Source organism: Puntigrus tetrazona, chromosome 4 (assembly GCF_018831695.1).
Source record: "Puntigrus tetrazona isolate hp1 chromosome 4, ASM1883169v1, whole genome shotgun sequence".
In the NCBI taxonomy this organism is placed as follows: Eukaryota; Metazoa; Chordata; class Actinopteri; order Cypriniformes; family Cyprinidae; genus Puntigrus; species Puntigrus tetrazona.
The window spans coordinates 5,493,129-5,515,957 of NC_056702.1; the positions used below are offsets into that span (position 1 = coordinate 5,493,129).

Here is a 22,829-nt window from a genome sequence, read left to right on the forward strand (position 1 = left end):
GCCTGACCTAGAATATTTCAGTGGTGGTGACATCACCTGTGGACGTCAGCACGACTCTCATTAGAGCCTGTGGTGATTAAGGCGCCTAGTGGTGCTGAAATATGAGTTAACGTGGCGCTAATGAGCGTGAACTTTTCAAACACTCCTACCATGAATCAGCACCGTGGACAGAATAAGGCCTTCAAGAATGCAAACACACACAAAGTTACTGTATGCAAATATGCGCTCTTTCAACAATCATATTTACACAGCAAATTAACATCTGGTGTCGCATTATGGAACAACCATAAAATATGGTACCAGCCAAAACTTTGTAAAAACCTGATTGAACTTGCATCTCTTATTTTTAAAAGGACAGTTCATCTAAAAAAAGAAAAACGTCTATACAAAGTCAATGAAATCCAAACCTAAAAGGTTTTGGACCCCACAGAGTTCCACTTCATATATAAATATCAAAATATCTTTTTTTGTGTCTCTCAGAAAAAAATAACATTATTGGAGCAATATAATGACAGAACGCTTTCGTAGTTTTGATGACTTTAATTTAATTTTAAATAGTGGAAATCAGTACTACATAAGAATATCAGGTGTGTCCAAACTATTAACTAGTAGTTTGTACGTGGGTGGTGATAAAGATGGTAATAAAGCTGATAAAGGTTTACAGGTGGGCAGGTGGATGTAATGGGTCAAAGTGCGTCCAGGCCACACCTACAGCGGCATTCAGCAACAGTCATTCAATGAGCCAAAGCGTGGGTAGATGTCACAAGACAATGAATAAAATGCAACTTGTGTGCATGACAAAATGAGATTGAAAGAAAAAAGAAAAATGACAAAAACCTGATTCAACAGTCTTAATGGAATCATCCCAAGCAGGAAACTGTATTTAAATACTTGTTTAAACTGTACTACGGGAACTGTACTTTCACATTTCTGAAAGCAGACTTGAGGCTACTCTATGGGAATGTATGTTTACATTTATTAAAAGTTAGTAAAATTATGCTTAGAATAAAATTTGAAGAACATCAACTTAACATTCTTGTTTCAGTTTCTTTATTTAGATCATTTAGATCACAAGTTGAATTTTCTGGACAGAAATTAAACACCAACAAGCTACTTACTCGAATGCCAGTACACCTGTATGCAGAAGTCCAAGAAACACTGCGCTGACACCAGACACAAGTACACTCACCATTTATCAGTAAAAACTTCAACATCACAGATTAATGATTTACCGATTTTAAAAGTAGCACTCACTGTCACGCAGACATCTCCTGACTTTGTTCGCCATCCAACAGCAACTGAGAGAATCCAATAAGTTCCTGCGAAGGAACCTTGCTGCTCTACTTTCCACAACAGAGTGATCCCGAGCAGCCTCTCCTGTTACTTTCACTCACTGCGTCTGTGCGTGTGCGCGTGTTTTGCACAGTCATATACGACACATCCAGTCAAGCGATTCCTGCCAAGTGAGTCCGCAGGCAAGCCAATCTCACTTTCTCTCTCTACCTCCTCCCTCGCCTCTCCTCTCTCAGCCTCTCTTTCAGTAAATGCTTCATGTGTCATCCATCAGGCACTAATTCATTCGTAGCCGCAGTACTAATGCGACCACTGGGGTGTGCTGTTTCGCAAGAATCCCTCGAAAACAAGCGGTTGGTTACGCAGGAACGTTGTTTTGAGGTTGAGGACACGTCGCTTTGAGGTTGCTGAGGGAAAAGGGAGGGCCGATGGAAATGGATGAGCTCAATCAAAAACAACTTGTCACCGCAACAGATGTTTTTAAGAAAAAATTCTCTTTTTTTCACCACACTCGCAGCTTGTAATCATCAGGAAAGCTTGAGGGAATATTTTGCCCAAACTAGTTGTAGAATAAACACCGCTGCATCAGTAAAATCTAATGAGCTGTAGTTCAGAATCAGAAGGTGCCTTTCCGAAATCCAGCACGCAGAGAAATCATAGCAGGAATGCTCACAACGTTATGTCAAGCACAATTCTCATAAAAAAGCAACCTAACCTAGATATGTAATTTAGCCACACTAAAAGTGAAACTTGTGATCCCAGCCAATCAGAACATGGCAGATACACTTATGTGGAGCAAAATTTTTAACCAATGATGTTTCTAGTGGGCAGGGCTAAATAATTAGATCCCAATTGTTATGTAACGCTTGGTTTGGAAACAGTAACATTTATTTAGACCGCAGGTATCCAGTGAAACTGGCAATGCAAAATAAAGCATGCTTAAGTTAATTAACTAAAAATGGAATGCAGAAGATTGAGCGCTAATATCTACCGGCAGAGCTAGCTCTGAGAATGAAAATGAAAGTTTAATAACTGTAAAGGACAGGCAGTCAATCTCTCTCGGTTTCTTTCTGACTCTTTTGTTACTCAAGGGGAATTCCACAAGTGCACATGCTCACAGCCACCACAGAATGGATCCAGTAACAGGAAAGTGGTCACTGTTGCAGGTGCCGCTTCCACTCACAACATAGGAATCCGGTGGCAGACCTCACACAAGGGCAGACGGAGTCAACAGTGGCGCCGCTCTGCGACGAGATCACAGGCTTGGACGCTCGACTCATACTACGGTCATTTCCCTCAACTCGCAGGAATGTGCGGGTAAGAGTGTGTGCGTGTGTGATGTACACTCCTCTACTCTTGCTCCGCTGACCCTTCACCCAGTCCTGCATCCCATCCTCCATCACGAGTGACTGAGTCGCTTGATCCTTCACTTTCACTCACCCTAATTTGTCAATCACTACCCACAACCCTCTAGCAAGTCTCTCTGCAGGAATCTGCCAAAATGGGCCACTTCCTCCTTGTCCTCCTGCTGCTTAACCAACCCTCATCCTTGGACACGCTGTTATCTCAGACCATCTAACATCACAACAAGACCTCCCACAGAAATCCACCATCGCTTTTACTGCAATTATCACTCCTATCTGAACATAAAAGGACATTTTCTCCTTATGCCCCATTTAGAGTAAAATAGCTGTTGAAGATATGATTAAAGGGGAGGTTTTTTTTTGTATTAAAAAGTCATTATTTTTTGTATATGATAGACATAGATAGACGATAGATAGCCAATCATCTATCTATCTATCTATCTATCTATCTATCTATCTATCTATTTACCTACCTATTTATCTAACAGTTATGTATGTTTAGGGTAATAACGCATAAATACTCAGTCTGTATCAAAGAACCTGTAATAACAGAAAGCAATAGTAATCATGTAATAAAAGCAGTTACTCACCCTTGTGTGGTGAGACATCGAATCCAATATACTTTGCACAGCATTGTCTTTTAGTTTCAATCTTTCTGAAAATCCTGTGTCGAATTAAGCCTTGTTTGTAAACGAACTGGCGGTAAAATGAAATGAACCAAAAAAGATTTTACTGATGTGGTGTGGCACTTTTACAAGTTTATCAAATAAAGTTTATCGTTTAGTCTCTGCATAGACCTAAGTTTGCCGCTCCTGTCATTTATCTATGTTTGTGATGTGGTAGGCGGGGCTAAACAGGCAATAACATAGAATTGGCGGGATGGGCTAAATATTCATTATTATTTTTTAATATATTTTTTTTCAAAATGTACTGCTACTTTCAAAGTTTAAATTGTTGTGGCTGTGTGAACGCCCTAAAAGTAGTGCCGTTCCCCTGTAATCAATTCCGATTGGTTGAGAGGCTAACATGTTATAGTTTGAAGTGTTTATCTTGGCATCAGCAACCACAAACGCATCAGAAGTCTGTTTTGAGCTCCATCCTGCTCTCCTTTTTCCACATTTGGTCATCTCACCAAAAACTATCGACGGTGAAACTCTTCTATCACCACTCAGCCGTCAACTGCTGCACATCAGTAGTAAAGGTGTGTTATGGGACAGTGCCAGAATGCCATTATGACCAGGTTTCAGAACGCGTACCATCACGTAAACGCTCGCCCACACATCTGCAAACACACACACATTCCTGATGTTCACCACACGAGGTAAACAAGTGAGCCATTGCACACACTAAGCATTTATCATTCCTGTTGACAGAGGAAGTTTTTTGGATCACCTGTGCAGACTCCATAGTGACCCCTGAAGACACATCAATGACACATCGTTCACATTCGTAAGCTTGCCAAGACTAGTATCACTACACTACATAAGTGTCCTGGCAACTGCCCAAACACACTCTTCTTATCCAACTAACCTTGACTACATATAGCATAACTTTGATACACACACGCGAATCTCCACAACAACCTTCTTCACAGCGCAAAAACTCTCTCATCTGAAAGTCAATATTTATATATTTTCCTGTACTAAAGATCAAGAGCATCCATTATCCAGCAAATTATGTAACTTAGTCAGATAACAGACCTTCAAGCTCTTCATTTGTTGAATAATTGAGGCCCTGAGATGTTTATTCATCTGTAACCATAGAGATACAGACATACAATTATACAAGTATGAGATATATTTCTGAGTCATACTTCCTAATATTTAGGCTTCGGCAGAACAGACAAGACCAAACGAGCTTCAATTACCGATGTAGAAGCAGTCAAACACCTGTCTTTCACATTTTTAACAGTGCTTTCCCATAAAAACATGCCACAATTATGTTAGAATGTTGTAAGTGGTTAGAGATTGATTACTGTCCCAAAAGTCAAAAGTTTAATATGATATTCTGGTCCCTCTTCAAAATAGTTGTTTTATTTTACATAATGTGGAAATTGCTAGCTACTATTCACATTAATAGCACAAACCGTTTGAAAAAATAGCTGTGCTTGTCTTAGCAAGCGCCAGTGCAATTATTTTTTGTGCACGAACACACAAACACGTAAATATAACCCCCTATTTCAGGGTTACAAGGCAGCCGTCTCTGTCTAAGGTGTGTAATTTTAACACTCCACTGACGTTTATAGGCGTCCGTGTTGTATAATCAGAGAGAATATTAGAATGTCAGTCATACTTTCTCATGCAAAAGCACACCTTACAGGTCCTCTAGCATCGACGTTATTAAAAATAACACACACACACACATACCTTGCAGAGACTTTTTCATGCACTTGACATAATCTGAAGTGCTCTTCTCCTATGAGGTCAAGTCTTTCTACAGCACTCTGACTCCCATAAAACTGATGAGTCAGGCTCTCATCGCCACAGTGATCTGTCACCATTTAGGGGCGTTAACATAATGGCCATCCCACTGAGCGCTGTCATCTTTCAGTATGGCTTGCTCGAAAGTCAAGATATTACTTTCTGAGGACGCCAAGTCAATACCAGACCGGAGGATATGACTAAGTATGGATTGACTGAAGAGAGCAGAATTCATCACTTTAAAAGTGAGACTCATAATAATGTCACAGTACTAATGAGTTAAATGTATATGGTGGGATTTATAAAGAGGAATGTAGATTTATTAAATGAGAATAAATGCATGTCCACCGTTTTTTTTTTTTTTTAAATCTTGCCTTTTTGGAGGAAGTGGGAAACTAATCAAGTCTGATTTGAAATGTATTGTTAGGTGAAAAGGTGCATCTGTGTGGGTAAATATGTTATGTTTAATATATTAATAGATCTTACCTATGCACTAACAGCTTGTAACACTCCAAAGGAAGAAAGGAAAGTTGAAATCGCACCATATGACCTCTTTAATTACTCACCTTCATGTTGTTCAAAATCTGCCAGGTTTGGAATGACATAAGGGTGAGCAATTAATAACAAATTAATAAATCTTTTGCATGCTGATTTGGTGCTAATTAATTTTTAACAGTTGTGCTGCTTAAGAATTTTACAAAACCAGTGATACATTTTTCAGTATTATTTGATGAATAGAAAGTACAAAGTTCAAAATAACAGAATTAATTGAAAAAAAGAATCTTTTCAGCATTCAAGACCGAGCAGATCCAACACTGTACATGAAGTTGCACTGGTTTGAAAGCTGTATTAACACAGTTGAAGCCTGCGTCCCTATATGCGACTGTAAGCAGTAGATGACTTTCACAGAATGATTGGTTTCTTGAAAGGAGCGGTGCAGTATACAGACCTCTATTCAGTGAGCTGAACGCAGGACTTTCTCTTGATGTGTGATAGCTCTGAAAGCTCAGAGAATTCGAGAGAAGAACCATGCAACATCAATGCTGCAGAACTTATATTTTCCTACAAGCCAATTAAACCCAGCAAGGTCAAACTCACATTAAGCAAATACATATTTGCACCTTAACTTTGTTGATGGACAACCCAAATGAGCAGTTAAAGGGATAAGTTACCCAAAAATTTTATTTCTGTCATTAATTACTCACACCCATGTCATTCCAAACCCACAATTCGTTAATTCATCTTTGGAACACAAATTAAGATTTTTAATGCATTCTGAGAGCTCTCTGAACCACCCATAAACAGCAAGGATCCTTATATGATCAAGCATGAAAATGTAGCAGGTAGATTGTGAAAATATCCGTGTGACATCAGTGCTTCAACCATAATTTTCCAAGGCTAAGAGAATACTTTTTGTGTGTAAAGACAACAAAAATAACAACTTCATTCCACAAGTACTCTTCTCTGCATCACAGACTAATTTTGGAATGAAGTCGTTACTTTTGTTGTCTTTGAGAACATAATTTTTTTCTGAAGATGAACGACATGAGGATGAGCATTTAATGACAGAATTTCTGGGTGAACTACCTCTTTTGACTACATAGTTCAGCCTGTGCTTGATGGTTGTAAAACAACATTTTTGGCGTACCGAGCAATTACCACACCAGCCACTGGAGAACGCCCATCCTGTGTGCGTACACACGTTGACAAGATGCCAGTTAGCACCAAACCAACCCATCCTTGCCATCCCAGTGTGTCTGCCAAAAGTAGCCTCTCCCCAGGGTGTGCTGAGTCCGCTGTGCCACTAATGACGCCTGGTATTAGCCTGGTCTTTGCCGTGCTCTTAATAGGCTCATTAAAAGGCCTGTCACTGCTGAGCGGTCCCCCAGCTCTGGGTAATGACACTGCGGCAGTGGATCACACATACACACACATGCACACTGCCATGTTTTCATCTTAACGGAGTACTTCTCACTGGCATTTAAGCTCAGAAAGTGTCCGAACTTTCAGCTCTGGAGATCGCAAACGGTAACAGGATTAAGAGCAGGCTGTGGGTCCTAAATAAATGATTGTGGATAGGGACTCGTCAGAATGTGTTTAAAGAGAGCATAAATGCAGAGCATTAAAGGGATCGTTCATATCAAAACAAAAAGATGAGTCTATACACTTACTTTTCTCTGTGAAACATAATATTCTGAGAAGATACTTTGGACACTTAACAGTCACAAATGGTCTTGAGAATAACTTCCTTTTATAAGTAAATGATGACAGGATTGGGTGAGCTATCTCTTTAAGTGACATAAGGAAATAAGGTTGACTGAGTGTTGACACTACCACCTTGTGGTCAGTAAAAAAAACTACATGACATATATAACACATTTAAAGGGATAGTTTACCAAAAACATTTAAATTTTGTCATTAATTACTCACCCTTGTGTCGTTCTAAAACCATAACTCCTTTGTTTATCTTTGCTTTGACTTTTCTGTGCTTTGTTATATACTTGCTGTCTATGGAGAGAACTCTCAAATTTGACCCAAATATCTTAATTTGAAACGAAAAGAGGTCTTATGGCTATGTATTGACATAACAGTAAGTAATTAATGACAGAATTTTTATGTTTAATTAAACTCATCCTTTCAAGAAAACATGACAGGTGCTAGTCTGTGAAAGCACGCTACAGTGGTTCTTGTACGTTATTACCGAGGCGTTGCTATGCTGTTACAAATGTTAGATTAGCTTTTAGCATATTGCAATGCTACATGCAACATCCAACTCTATGTATCAATGATATAACTGGTATTCCCCAGGTTCTTGTCTATGGTTCTGGGATTTTTCTGACTTTTTTTCTTAACCGAAAGTAAAAACAAAAACAAAACATAATTTATAAATGTACTAGCACAACTCTCATTTGATTTGCTTTGAAGTATTATTCAACCGGTAACACACAAAAATAGACTATGCAGGAGTCAAGATTAGGTGCTCTTATTGAAACCACTAACCTTGAGTAATAGTACTTTTAATATGTATGACTTACACCAGATTTATCCTGTCAGTTTGCATCTGCAATGATAACTGACACTCTAGCTCAGGGAAAACGTGTTGGTGAGCCTATACAACAGGACAGGCTTATCTTGCACGTCAGTCCATGGCCTGGTAATTGCTGTCATAAAGTAAAAACAGAATGAATAAGTCACAGAATAATAGAGTGAAACAGGAAACTGACGTAGCTTTTGTTAAACAGAGAAATAGTTTTGTTCACTTTTTTCAGGGGATCTCTGTGACATTTTCTGGACACACGTGATTCTTGTTTATCATTGCAGTGCCTCTTGGCAAACACAGAGCTGAACATTGTGTTCTTGAGTGTCTTTTTACAACAACCATCAGCCAGCCAAAGAATGTTCTTTTTTGGCGTCACCTTCGCCCCTGCCTCAACAGGACTCCAGGTTTCTCTGCTTCTCTTAACTTTATTGTCTTTTCGCTCTTATTCTCGATTTTCTTCCCATATATACATGTTCTTAAAGTGACGGCTCACCCAAAAATGAAGCTTCTGTGATCTTCCCATTTTAAAAAATCAGCCCTTTACTGTATCATTTATGGTATCACTCTTGTCATTAGCAAAACTTACAGGTCAACTGAATCTTTGTATCCATATTCAAATCTACTTATTTCTGAATCACCTCCCCACATATCTTCTTTGTTACTGCTTTGGTATTTCCATTATAACTTTGAAAACTCAATTCAAAACCTCCTGTCAAGTCATAAAAACACTCATACTAATGCGACAAACTTTGAGTATAGGACACTTTCATATGTGTCGTAAGTGCAGCAAGGTAGAGATTCAAAGCGTTTCTTTTCACAACTGTAGCGAGGCCTCAGTCCCCCGGAAACCCCAGAAGAGCACACTGCTTTCCTAAGAAAGCGGTAAAATCCCCGCAGGAGGTTTGGCATGCGGCCAGGGACGAGCCATCCAACCACAAACAAAATATGTTTGAGGGACATGTCATTCAACCAATCACGGCACTGAGTCATCCTGGAGCCGACCTATTGTGACAGATTAATTTCAGTAGTATTTGCCTTTTACAGTCCTTCCTCTGCCTCTCTGAATATGTGTGATATCCTAACCACACGCAGGCAGAGAGCGATGAACTTATTGACTCCACTACAATCTTACATGGGGCTCTTTCATAGTTTGTAAGACTTACAGCTTAGATCAACAAATTCATTGCCGTGTAAGAGATAAAGACATAAGCGAATATTTATATTACATCCAAGCTGTAGGAATCTTCATGTTGTACTATTTGTTTTTGGCTGCTGGTTAATGTGTGAACATGACATAACTTGACATAACCGAGAATACAAAGAGCATGTTGTCTTTCCCAAAGTGAGTAGTTTTGTCCTGAGTTTTAATCCCATTTTACGATATTTGAAAATGTTGCCAAACTTAAACATCTGTCACGAGCCCCAAAGAGGGTTTTTTTTTTTGTCAAAATCACTTCAGCGGTTTGCATATGCAAATGTGTTTAAGTTCAACAACCCACAAATGTGTCAAAGGATAAATTCTCAGCCCATGTGAGTGTGAATGTCCTAGACATATAAACACTCCCGAGCTGGCCAACAGTAAGGATAAAAAAAAAAAAAACACAGGACAGATCAAAACAATGTGTACGGACGATGTGTACTTACCTCAGGCTCTCTCTCCTCTCTCTCTTTCTTTCTCTCTCTCTCTCTCTCTCTCTCTCTCTCTCTCTCTCTCTCAGTCCATTCAGCCACGTTGACAATCAGGTGCTTGAAAGACAGAAGAAAGAGAGCAGACAAGTGTTCATTGCCGTTTCCCCTCTTCAAATGAGCGATCACATCCCTCTCTCTCTCTCTCACTCTTTCTTGTCTTCTCATTCTCTGTTTCAGTGTGGTGCATCTATTTCTCTCGATAATGAAACTTTTGACACACGCACACACAGACACAAGCACATTGCCGCAGGTACAGCTATAGTTCCTGAGAAGTTCTCTACAGTCCAGTGACTTTTGTGGTGCTCCTTTGAATAACTATTTTTACGACCTGTTGCCCAGTGATTCATGCTGGTTGCACAACCAGGCAAAGTGCACAGCAGTACACATCTGGAAATATAGACACGTTCAGTCAAACACACGGCGGTGCGTGTGACAATGGGTCAGCAAACTCCCACACAGAGATGGAGCAGGTAGAAACCAGCTCAGGCTATCTGTTCGACTCGTGGCAGTCTTTATGTTGGGACTTGTAAGCGTGCGTGCCGTTAAAGAATCGGATGTGATGGCATGAGAATTTAGGGAGTAATTTGATTCTCGTTCATATTGGCCAATTTGGATTTGGGCTGACGCAAGTCAGTGTCATGTTTAAACACAACAACAACAACAACAGCCGTGAAAGAGAAAACAAGTTTCTAAAAGGGAAGACGTTGAATTGTTTTCCAAGAAACGTTCTAAGAAGTACTGATGCCCTGATACAGCTGTAGCCAATTAAATTGAGAATGGAATTAACTGCTTCATGGTTAAAATAGGAATTGGCTTTGCTCCAAAGCCAAACCACCATAGACACCCTCCCAAGTCCCCATAGACAAGCCCCCCCACCAATATTTATATAAAAAAAAGAGTGAGGAAAGCTGGAAATGATTTATTGTTAGTCAACTGTTTTACAATAGAAATATTAAATGACACAGTTGTTTTCAGTAAAGCAAACTGCTTAACTTTTCTCTTAAATATCCCCATTTAGAGAGAGAGATAAAACTATTATATATATATAGTATATATATATATATATATATATATATATATATATATATATATATATGCTAACATGAGATTATGGTAACAAAATTGTTGGGCAGTAAATAGTTAGCTAATAGTAACTAGTTACAGTGATATTTCTTTTCAGTGTAACTAGTAGTGTAACTAATTACAAATAAGATTTCAGTGATAATATTACAGTTACAGTTCATAAGACCGCTTGTTACTTAGTTATAGTGCATGAGACTTGAGTGACAAATTTCTCGTCACATTATTTTTTGTAGTAACTAGTGTAACTAATTACTAATAAGATTTCAGTAATAATATCATAGTCACCATCCATAAAACAGCTTGTTACTTGAGATTAGGGTGATGGTTATTTTCAACCGGTGGTCAGTAACTAGTCAGTATCTAGCTATAGTAATAAAATAACTTTTTGCAGTAATCCATAGTGTAAATAATTACTAATAAGATTTCAGTAATTACTTACATATTATAGTTGTCATCCATAAAACAACTTGAGATCCTACTTCACAAAATAGTGTACTAACCAATTTTCTTGTCACAACCAGTGTTGGGCAGTAAATTGCTAGTTACAGTAATAAAATACATTTCTGCTGTAACAAGTAGTATAACTAATTACTAATAAGATCTCATTAATATTGCATTTGAGACATGAGATTAAGGAGACAAAATAGTTTACTAACAAATGTTCTTCACAACAGTGTCGGACAGTAACCAGTTAGTTACTATTAACTAGTAGCAGTAATATTCTTATTTTTGCAGTAAATAGAAATCGGATAGTAATTTGCTACACTACTATTACTAATAAGTAATAATATTACCATTACTATATATAACTTATACTGTAATGTTCCTTTAAGAGGATGATTCAGGTTTGCCTTTGGGTACCGTGGTACATTCAAATGTGGAAAAAACAGCAAATCCAAATTTTCGAAATCTCATAATTATACAATGTATAAATCAATATTGTTCAAAAGTTTGGGCTCTGACTGATTTTATTTATTTATTAGTTTAGTCTCATGCTCACAGTGGCTGCTATTTAAACCAATGAAACATACGTCAAAAACAGTGATACTGTGGGGGAAAAATGATTACATTTCTATTTTCAGCAATTTTCTTCGTCACGTGATCCTTCAGAAATTATGCTGATAAGAAACATTTCTTAATATTTATCAATTTTGAAAGCAGTTGTGCTGCTCAACACTTTTGTGGAAGATTTCACGATTCTTTGCTAAACCGAAGGAATAAAATGTAAAACTTTTATTTTCAAATATAAATATTTTGTACCAGTTGTTTCATTAATTTAACAAAATCTATCTTCATCTCTAGGTCTCTCCCTTCACACTACTCTCTGTCAGATCTAATGTTTAAACAAATGCAGATTATGTACATCCCCTGAGCATAACTTGCCACACTTTTCACATTTAAGATATGACTGACTTTGTAAAAACCCTAAGCATTTGATTCTTACAGCCCACAAACTTCACACACAATTATTCAATGCTAAACCAGCTAAACTGGGTTCTAGATATGAATAGGTGTCATTTCTTTACATATACACGCTCTGCTAGGTAAATCAAGATCTGATTTTGTCTATGTGCTTATATATATATTGTACATGAGCTTTCCTTTCTTTTTCAGTCAAAATGACTGAACAACTGGCAAATTTCTGAACTACCGCAATGTTAGGTGGCTGGTTGCCAAAGTGTTGCCATGTGGTTCCTCAAATGTTTGATGTACTTTTGTGGTTTTTGTTTTGTGGTTGCTGAGTGAGTTGCTAGGACATTACTAAGGTGGTTTCTTTAGGGTGGTTTCTTATGGTTCAGTTCTAGAAATCCTCTTCATATTATTTGTCTGTCTTTTTTAAAAGAAGATCTGAGGGACTTTTTCGTTAGTTTCTTTCTTTCAACAGAAAATATACGGTACATATATTTCACATAAGTTTAGCTTTTTTGGATTTAGATGGAAACCCTATCATGTGTTTATGACCCTAACATGTCTAAGATGTGTTAGCTATCTTCCCTCAACAAAACACATGATAGGGTTTTATCTAAATCCAAAAAAGCAAAATTTATGTGAAAGCAATGTATACACTTCACAAATAATTACAAAGAAATGGCAAGTTACATGGAACTAAATGTGAAAAAGAAATACTATTTTCTTGTAGATTTCCTATTTCTTTTACAGTAAGCAGTCTTAGTTAACTCTTTCGGTTGAACTCTTTCAGCAGTTTGACAACTGGAACAATTTTTTTTATGCAACCATAAAATTGGCCACACTGATGTGACAGTTGGTACTTTTGGTTTGAATCTGATGACTGGACCAGTTTCTGATTGAGTTTCTAAAACGTTTGGCGGTTAACGGTAGGTTGCGTTTACTCAATGCTGTTAGTTTGCTTGAAATGAGAGGAGCGTTTGTTGTCTCTAAAATTACCTTTTATGGTGCATTACACCAATCCCAATCAGTGGCCCCTGATTAATGAATTATACTCGTTCACTTCATCCAGACATTTATCGGAGATATCTAATGGAGGAAAAACAGTAAAATAGAGGAAGAACCTATTTAGATCATGCAAAGAAGAGTACCTCCTCTATCAAACACCGGAAACAAGTATGACTTTTAAAAAATAGAAATGGCCCAGTGCGCTACATTTCTGACATATCATCTACGACACAAAATTAATGAGCAGTGTTTAGAGGCCAAGTTAATGATTTGTAATCGAACCTAGCTGTAGGAAATCCCCCAGCCAGTTAATTAAACTATCAAGCAATTTGTATTCTAACACAGTGACCCATAGTACAACAGAATAATGTAAAGAGATGGAGAGAATAAAAAGAAGCAGCAGATGGATAACTGTGAAAAGGGTGTTTGTTACTGGAAAAAGGGTGTTGAGCGCCTATGAGTCACATGACACGGTCACTTCCCTCCACTGTCACGACTCTTTCTCATACGCAGCTAATGTACAGAATCCTCTGGAGGTTTCCAGAGAACGAGAGACTTGTCGCTGCGTCTTCAGAGGCTGGAGGGCATTGTGATGGAAAAACAGCTGAGCAAATTGTTAGCCATTGCGAAACCAGCTAACAGACGTGCCATTGCTGATATCTGCGAACTGCACACGAAACAAAACATTCTGATCTCAGTGGAAAAGTCAAAAGTGCTCATCTCATACTAAAAGCAGCAATGAGCGTATTTCAGTAACACGAAGCTAAGCTGTTTTCAATATTGTGCAGATTTTCTAGAAACAAGTTAACAAGTTTGTATATCACAATGTATTCTACAAGGAAGCAAAGGAAGTGATTGAACACCTGGTATGATTAGCAGTTCTTTTTCTCCTCTTACTTCCAAGATCTCCCTTATTACTAACCATATTTACAAATGCTTACTAGTTTCAAAAACATACAAGCATGCATGCCTTCGCAGACACTGACCTCCGTGGGGTTGCTATGGAGATGCTATGCTATGGAGATGGCCTCGTTCACGCTAACTCAAATGACCCCCAGCTCTCAGCCAATCAGAGGTGACTTGTTACTTCACTGAGTTTGAGCCAATCACATAGAACTCCAAATCTTGAGGCAAATCCAGCATCCACTGATCCAACTGATTACAGTGGAGCCACACAAATACGACACAAATACGATTTAAGCAAATCAAGCCAAAGTGACATCAATTTTAGCAAATCACAAAGCGGCATTCAAATTCCAGTTAAAGACTGCCTGAGGATACACTCTGTCAGTCTGATGAAATATAAAGGGCAGAGTAACTTGTAACAGTCACCATGACTAAGGACTTTCAAAATGACATAGTTTTTTACCTCATTGTTCAAAGTGACCCAGGAGATGAGTCATTTTTTTTCTTTTTGAGGAAGCAGGATATGTAAGCGTTTCTGATAGGAATGGTATCAGAATGATAAATCAGAACTGTGTATGTGGGTAAGCATTTTATTGGCAGAGAATCCAAGTCATTGAGTCATTGTGATATGGAAAGAAGTGTATAAACCAGAACGGTGCCAGGGCAGAGAGGTTCAAAATGAATATTGCAAACAAATGAAACGATATTTAGTTTCCTACACACCCACATGCTTGTCTATTGATAATGAAGACAATCAAATACTCCTCCTTGGATGACATCCTTTGGGTAAATACAAAATGAGAGAAAACTGATGCTTGTTTGATGATGATAACAGATTTCTGCTCATAATACAACCGGGACAAATATGCTAATGAAAGTGTATAGTTCATCACTAGGCAACGTCTTCAGAGCATGTTTTACCCTCCCTGTTCCTCTAATAATCACCACAACGTGACCTTTCTTTCCAACAGCAAGGTCACCAGACTGATTTGCAAAGAAAATACATGGTAATAAAATATTGCGCTCTGAAACTCTTTCAACTAAAATTAATTTGAGCAAGGATCACCACTTTAATGTATTAATTAAACATTAACGATTAATTATTCGAATGATAAGTTAAATACACGTGTCACAGAGGCTCTGTAAATGGAGTGTCCCTGTCTTCGTGTATTTTTTTTTCTAAATTTGACATTTAATGATGTGTAAACTTCATTGTGTTAATTTGTATTGTATTGAGTGTTGAATTGTATTAAGAAGTATAACCAGCAGGTTAAATATTTATTGTTTTTTCATAATTTACATATTATAATGATACGGCTATTACAGCCTTTATGGAGTATCAGAAGGACAACTAGAGAGAACAACATGTTAAAGAACTTATTCACGACGTCACACCACGTAACAGAAAGACTGGGCCATCAGAGCTCAATCCTCAGACCATTGCTCACGCTTAAGGCCAGAGAGAGATTTTTTGCGATTGTCTCTTTACACACACAAGACTATGATTTTGTTAAAACAGCAATATTGAGAGAGTATGAGATTCCATAACCTGAATACCTTTGCTGACGAGTCTCCACAAGAGCTTTACATCCGACTGAAAAGCTTGTTTTGCAAGTGGGTTCAATACTGTAGTAGCACTAAGGAGGATATTATGGAGATCATGGTCTGGAGCAGTTTCTAAATGTCCTGTACACAGACGTGAGAACTTGGGTCAAAGAGCATGATCCTGCGTCTGCTGCCGGGGCATGTAATAGAGCCTGTAAGGGTGCAGGAAACTTTTGCTTTCAGAAGTAAGTCTGATTAAGGTAAGTCAAGAGGTAAGGTAAGTGAAATTACATGCACATTATTTAATATATTTTACACACACACACACACACACACATATATATATATATATATATATATATATATATATATATATATATATATATATATATATATATTTTTTTTTTTTTTTTTTTTTTTTTCATTTGTTGTCACACCACAGGACATTGGATTGGGGGACTGGGAAAGCATGGCATGAATTTGTGTGTTGTGTTGTACGCCGCGTGCCAGATTAGTGCGTGTGTGCCAAGGTGTCTATGTACTTGCGAGCGTGTGACAGCTCTGTATTTTACAGTGTCTGGACACATTGTCATCTTTTCAGCAGGCGAGCGAGTGATTGTGAGCATTTATCTCAAGTGTTGTGTGCGTGTAGATCTATGAATATACCCATAACGCCACAATGAAGGCTGTGGGTTTGGCTAAAATGTATCTCAAAACAGTGATCGTATCTTAAAGATGGCTTGTTTGTGTTCGTGTTAGCAAGTACATGCGGTTTGTAAGTGTTTGTGCTAATTTTAGTAAATGATATAACAATGTCAGGTCACATGGCCAGACCACAATCCCAGCAGCCAATAAACAGCTGACACAGATAAACAACATTCTACACATTCTCCAGCGATTGTGACCCACACACACACACACACACACACACCTACCTTCCCTCTGACAGCCATTACTAAATCAGGCTTTAGTGCAGTACAGCCCTCTAGTGGATACAAAGAACACTACATAGTAAAAACAAAACGCTGAGGCATCATTATGCACATATTTCAGCATCCGATTTACATTTTAGCTTCGAAAACTCACTTTAACCAGAGAGATATGAGTCTCTGAACGGAACTGCCTTCGGAAAAACAACCTCCATGGTTTGTGATGCTAAAGCTATCAGACAGATGGTTATGTAACGCACATATATACCCGCATGTCCAGCTAAACAGAGAGAGAGAGAGAGAGAGAAGCCTATAGGCTGAGACGTTTGCTCATCACTGATATTTCATCATCTGGACACTGTCACATGACCTCTCTACTTACCAATCCGTCATTATCAAAACCAGTCTCCCTCAGTTCAACTGCTTTTCCTCCTCCTTTCTTTATTCATCATCTCTCCGTTGGTGTGTTTGCCTGAGGCGGCAGCTGCAAAGAGTGCGAAAGAGCCACCGGACCGTGACAACACCAGAACACACTCACAAATAACTTCCTTCATCTAATTAGTGAATGCATTCTCATGAACCACAACATAAGGCTTTAATAGCAATACATGGTGGAAACAGATTAACATGAAACTAGACTGCTCTGAAGAAAGATGTCAGCACAATGGTTTGTTATGCCGTTGCTCGTGTTCTGAGCAAATTATTTCTATGATGTACTTCGGCTTATGATCGTTTTCAAAAATGCAGCCCTGATAGATTTTTTGCAAGCTAAAATGGCAGGGGTGCTTGCTATTGTGTTGCTTACTTATCCAAGTCAGACCTTAAAGAGAATGAAAATTACTCATCCTCATTATGTTTCAAACCTGCAATTCCAGGTCCAGAAAATTCAAGGACATTGTTAAAGTAGTCCATGTGGCATCAGCTGTTCAACTGTAATGTTATGAAGCTACTTTACAGCTGAACCACTGATGTCACACACTATTTTAATGATGTCCTTAGTAACTCTTCTTTACCGTGAACATGGTAGTGTAGCGTGATGTGGAACTTAACAAACTGTGACAGGTTGTTTGACATGCAACTAAAACGAACTCATGGGCGTGAATATAGTCGGAATATGTGGTAGCACTCTAGGCGAGACTATGTTGTTGATAACGTATTGTAGGCTGTGTTTCCCAAAAGCATAGTTATCATAGTAGATCGTAACAACCAGCGATGCTAACGGTTTCTTCTATCTAGACGTATGTTGATTTTCAGAAACAGGCCGCTGACTGGCTGTTAACAAGTAGCTATGTCATCGGTAGGATGTTAAGAGGCCAAAAAAAACTCTGATATACTAGTTGGACTATAGATATTATTTAAATGCAGTATTTTTCACCCATTTAACAAGTCCACAGCACAGCTGTGATGTTAATGAAAATGAGGAATGATATAGTCGGAATCACTTTCTGAATTTTTTTTCCAACTGATGAATTAGAAAAGCATTAACAGCCAATAAAAATGCACTCAACTTTAAAGAGCTAGTGCATTTAAAGCAGCAGACGACACTGCTTATAATAAATCCATTAGTGTGGATGACAATATAGTTAATAGTACAGTTACATAACTGCATAGAAGCAGTAATAACTGTGATGTTTGCCTTATAACGCTACTAATGATTAAACAGAATATACAGATACGAAAGAGAGTAGGGTTATCAGGAAAACTTAGAGCGCAGAATAGTGGCTTCTCTGTGTAGCCATATTTGTGAGCGTCTGCGTGTGGGCGTTTGTCCTCTTTTGCTTGGTCGGTGCGTGGGCGCTTGTGTGTATGCTCTTGCTGTTTGTGGAGGGAAATGTTTGCATTTGTTATGTGTTAGCGTGGGAGTATGTTTGACACACTGTTGCATGCATGTATTTGCATATGTACGTGCGCATGTATGTGCATGTGTGGTGACGTGGCATTGGCACAGCGAGCACTTCCTGGCATGAGTGCCAAGCATCTGCCTACGTGTCTGGTGAAGTGTCAAAGGCCTTCTGCCCACACTAAAGAAAGATCTGGAAGCCTAGAAACTTGATGGGATGGCATGGCCTCTTTGCTGGCACCGATTTAGCTCCCTTCATGCTGATGGGAACTGATCCCAGGACAGAATTCTTTCTGCTTATGCTTACCTGAGCTTGTAACACCTGATCTAGGGTCAGTAGTCACAGTTATGCGTTTTAGAAAGCAGCCACTAGATGGAGGCAGATGTAATGGAGCATTAGAGTCAGTGCTGAGACTGCTTGGTCATGATGAACTAATCTTTGGCCGATGATGCCCTGAGATTTCTTCCTTTTAGCTGATGTTACAGCACCATACGGGCGGACACCATACGATCTGGACTGTGGTTTACAATTTCAGGCTGACGGTGGTATAAAATAAAAATAACAAAAATCTAACTCTCAAAAAGCTGATAACAATCAGAGACGCAGCATCAGTTTTTTTTGACAAAAGCACGCCAAATGCAATGCTAATGTAATAGAGGAAATTAGTACAATAAAAAATGTATTAATGATAACATCTCTTCAAGAGCACAGTTTAGAGTGTGTGACTTCACTGACCCTATAATGTTACAAGCTATTATTTTCCAGTAAGATAAGCTCTGACTATCTGTAAATTTTCTGGCTGTTTGTACAAGAATTGCATTTGGCCGACCTCAGTTCTCCTTTCTGTTTTTCTACAGCAATTCATGAGGGGAAATCAGTGATCTGGCTAAATATGGCAGCTATGCTAAGTCCATTTTTATCGCATATAGGCCATTCAAGCACACAGGAGAAGAGAAGTAAAATGAAGAGAATTGAATGCTAGGACCCAGAGGTCAGACGTTAGATTGAAATGCTATAGATATATTAAAAAAAAAGTAAAACACCCATCTTCACAGGAATACGGGAGCAAAACACTAATAATCCTAAACATTTATTTAATGCAAAACAGAATTTAACATTTGCTTATTTGCGTTAGAGATGTGACCTAAAAGCTTTAAGCTCTTTCCTTTCAACCACTCCTTAAAAAACAAGCCCTCAACAGAACTGCCTTTAGGGAAATAATTCCATCATCCTCATGTGTAATATTTAATTATGCAAGCCCTTAACACATCATAAAAAAATGTCACACTTAACCAATTGTTGCATAAGCATTCACCAACAGATGTACTGACAAAGCTGAGTTGTCATAAGTTGTTTTTTTCACTTGTGTAGATTTGGAATTAAAAACGCACATCCTATGCAAATAATATATTGTGATAAATGCACAGAAATTAAATATTTATTATTAAACTACCAGCCTTTATATAGAAACCACAGAGATAGAACATTATTAGGCCTATTCTAATGCAGAAGCTGTGACTCCATTCAGTCACATCTGATATATCTTAATATAAACTTAAAAAGCCACAAAATAAATTGCCTCATTAAAATAAATAAATAAATAAATAAAAACTAGCTGAGCTGCTCATTAGTACATTTCATTTCCTAACACGCTCAAGCAGCGTTCAGCAAACCTGCTCGGTAATGCAATTGCCTGCATCTTCTGTTGTTAGCTTGTGGCATGAGTCAGCAGTTCATGCTATTTAGCCTGACTGAAAGCATTTTTACTGGTTACGGAAAGTCGTCCAAATGATATGGTTAGAAATGCAAGACCAAGAGGTAATGAGAAGAAAATACTCTAACTTTTTTTAAAATGAGGCTGTGCTAGACTGGAAAAGATTTTGTAAAAACTGGCCATGGACAATAGACTTCATTGATTTGTTTCGCTCTTTTTGGCTTGTTTACTTTGCATCAGGGGCATGCAGATGACAAAGAGAGGAAGGAGAAAGAGAGAGGGGATGGTTTTAAATATGGGATGAGGGTAGCTTTCCTCTGGCTGAAATGACCCAGTGGAATTGACCTGATTTTCACTCACCCCAAAAGGCTTTGGATTCCAACTAGACAAACACCCTGCCTGGGTCCTTTCATTAGTCGGAAAACAAGTCGATACTGTACCGCCAAGGAAGTTTCTACAACAATAATCTCTGCTCACCAACAAAACAAAACCAAAAAAGTCTGTAAAGGGAATGTCTGCAGCAGAACAATTATTTTCAACATTTACCGGAATCATTTCAGTCCAGTCCAAAAGAAAGAATCCAGCAAAAAATAATTCCTCCCTACAAGTCTCAATAAAAATGTTGCCTCAATGGTTCAAGGAAGTAATTTGATTTTCTCACATAGTTTTTTTTCATTGACAAAATGACTAAAATAAAGAGGCTGTGCTGGGTAAACTGGTGGATTTTTAAAACTCCATTAATATGGAAGTTTGGCCTTCTTGCCTATAGCGTTTTACATTTCCTGTGAAAGTTTACTGCGTTACGCTGACCGAACCGCTTCCTCTGCATAAGGAATGCGTTGTGCTCTCCGTCGCGGCGGAATCAAAGCGTTTTCGCCGACCACTGCCAAGTCGAGCTTGTGTCATTACTCTGTGAAAATGTATCCTCTTTATGCTGGTCGCTTTGAAAGCCAAGCCACAGTAGCTCTCCAACTCTCTCACACACAAACACACTCAGACCTCACTCTTGATAGATGAGGTTTTGAGTAGGGCAGAACACAGTGCCCGTGGAGAGTTGCTCTTTGTCAATGGCATCCCGAGTGAGATATGAGTTCACATTAGGCAGCGGAGGTCTCGGGTAGGGGCCTTGCCAGCTTTGCTTGCCCGGGCGCATTCCTCTCCCATTCAGCACTTTGGGAACCGGGAACTCGGGACACAAATATCGGCCATCGCCGCGCTCTCCCTGCCAACCTGAGAAGCCCTGGGAAGAGAGGAAGGATCTCTCACAAAGCCAAGGTTTGAATAAAGGCTTTTAAACCATAAGTACCAGAGTTTTTCTTGAACACAAAGGGGTATTTAGTGCTTTGAATATCATAAATGGCTGTGGGTTACAAGGAAGGCTTAGCATGTTTGAAGCCAGAGAGGAAAGATGAAAGAGAATGATTTGTTGGCTACTGGGTGATCAAGTTTGAGAACTAGGGATGAACTTCAAAGTCAACACGAAGCGGCATTCAAAACACAATTTATTTTCACAGTGTAACGCATTTCCAAGTAAAACATTTTTGGTGAGGAAAAAATGTTTTATCTATTGGCTTGTGTCTCAATGTATCCTAATGTCCAGTCCTGCTCCACAGAGCTCCAATTCCAATTAAGCAAACCTAATCAAGAAATGTGTCTGATTCAAACAAAAGTGCCTTTACGGGGTACTGCCATCTTAAGTAAGATTTCAAACTGAAAGGAGTAAACATATTCCATTTGAAGGCCACTGTAACCGATACTTCGTTTCACAGCAAGTAGAGAGAGATATTTACCCACCTGTCTTTGCTCATCAGCACACTACTTTAAGAAGCTTGGCTAAAATGAATAGCAAGGTGTTTTGAACGAAACTCAAAAAGAAGGGAAAAGTTAGTGTACAGAGACGCTGCAATTGCAGCTATGCTTTTGAAGATTACTAGAAACTTCCAAGCAAGTGTGTCAGAGCAGGTCGGAGGTAAGCTCTGCAGGAACTCCAAGAGCAGGATAGCTTTATTTTCCAATCTAGGCTCTATATAATTCAACTACTGCATCAATTCAGATTTCATGTAGATTTTAAATAGCCCCAAGTTAATCCGCACTGCAATATGTCCTAGCCTGTGCTTTACCTCTCCCTCTGTTTTTATGATGTCCTATATTTTCCACATCTCGTGCTCCCTCTACGGCTCTACTGCCATATATCTTGTCTGAAGTCTTGTTAGTCTCTTTTTCTTTACTCACTCTGTCCTTTTTCCTGCTCAGGGTAATGGCGGCAGCCTCTGCTTCTGTACTGCTGCTCCTGCGTCATCGCTCACTTCCCCTCCCGTCCACCGTCGGATGTAAACACACGCAGTCACATGGGAGCAGTACATCATGACCACACACACACACACACACACACACACACACACACACACACACACACACATACACCCCAAAGCCGGAAACACAGGTTTCACAGCTGAGCGTGAATCACAAGCACTCCTACTGTTAATCATGCACACACACACACACCTTTGAACATCATCACGACTTGCTAAATCAAACCTTAACAACCTGACGCACACAGACGCCCGAAATGAAATGCACGTTTCAGTGA

General features: G+C 38.8%; 1 long non-coding RNA gene across 3 annotated transcripts in view; it reads right to left on the reverse strand.

The window, feature by feature from the left end:
• The window catches only part of LOC122343358, a 32,790-nt gene that overhangs the window by 6,066 nt on the left and 3,895 nt on the right, over nt 1-22,829 (reverse strand). The window contains exons 2-3 of one of the 3 annotated variants that reach the window (XR_006250759.1): nt 9,762-9,863; nt 8,113-8,238 (exon numbers count right to left, since the gene is read on the reverse strand). This is a non-coding gene — a long non-coding RNA (uncharacterized LOC122343358). Of the gene's footprint in view, nt 1-1,254; nt 5,722-8,112; nt 8,239-9,761; nt 10,349-22,829 lie in introns of those variants that run through there. The other 2 variants (XR_006250758.1, XR_006250757.1) reach the window with 2 other exon arrangements.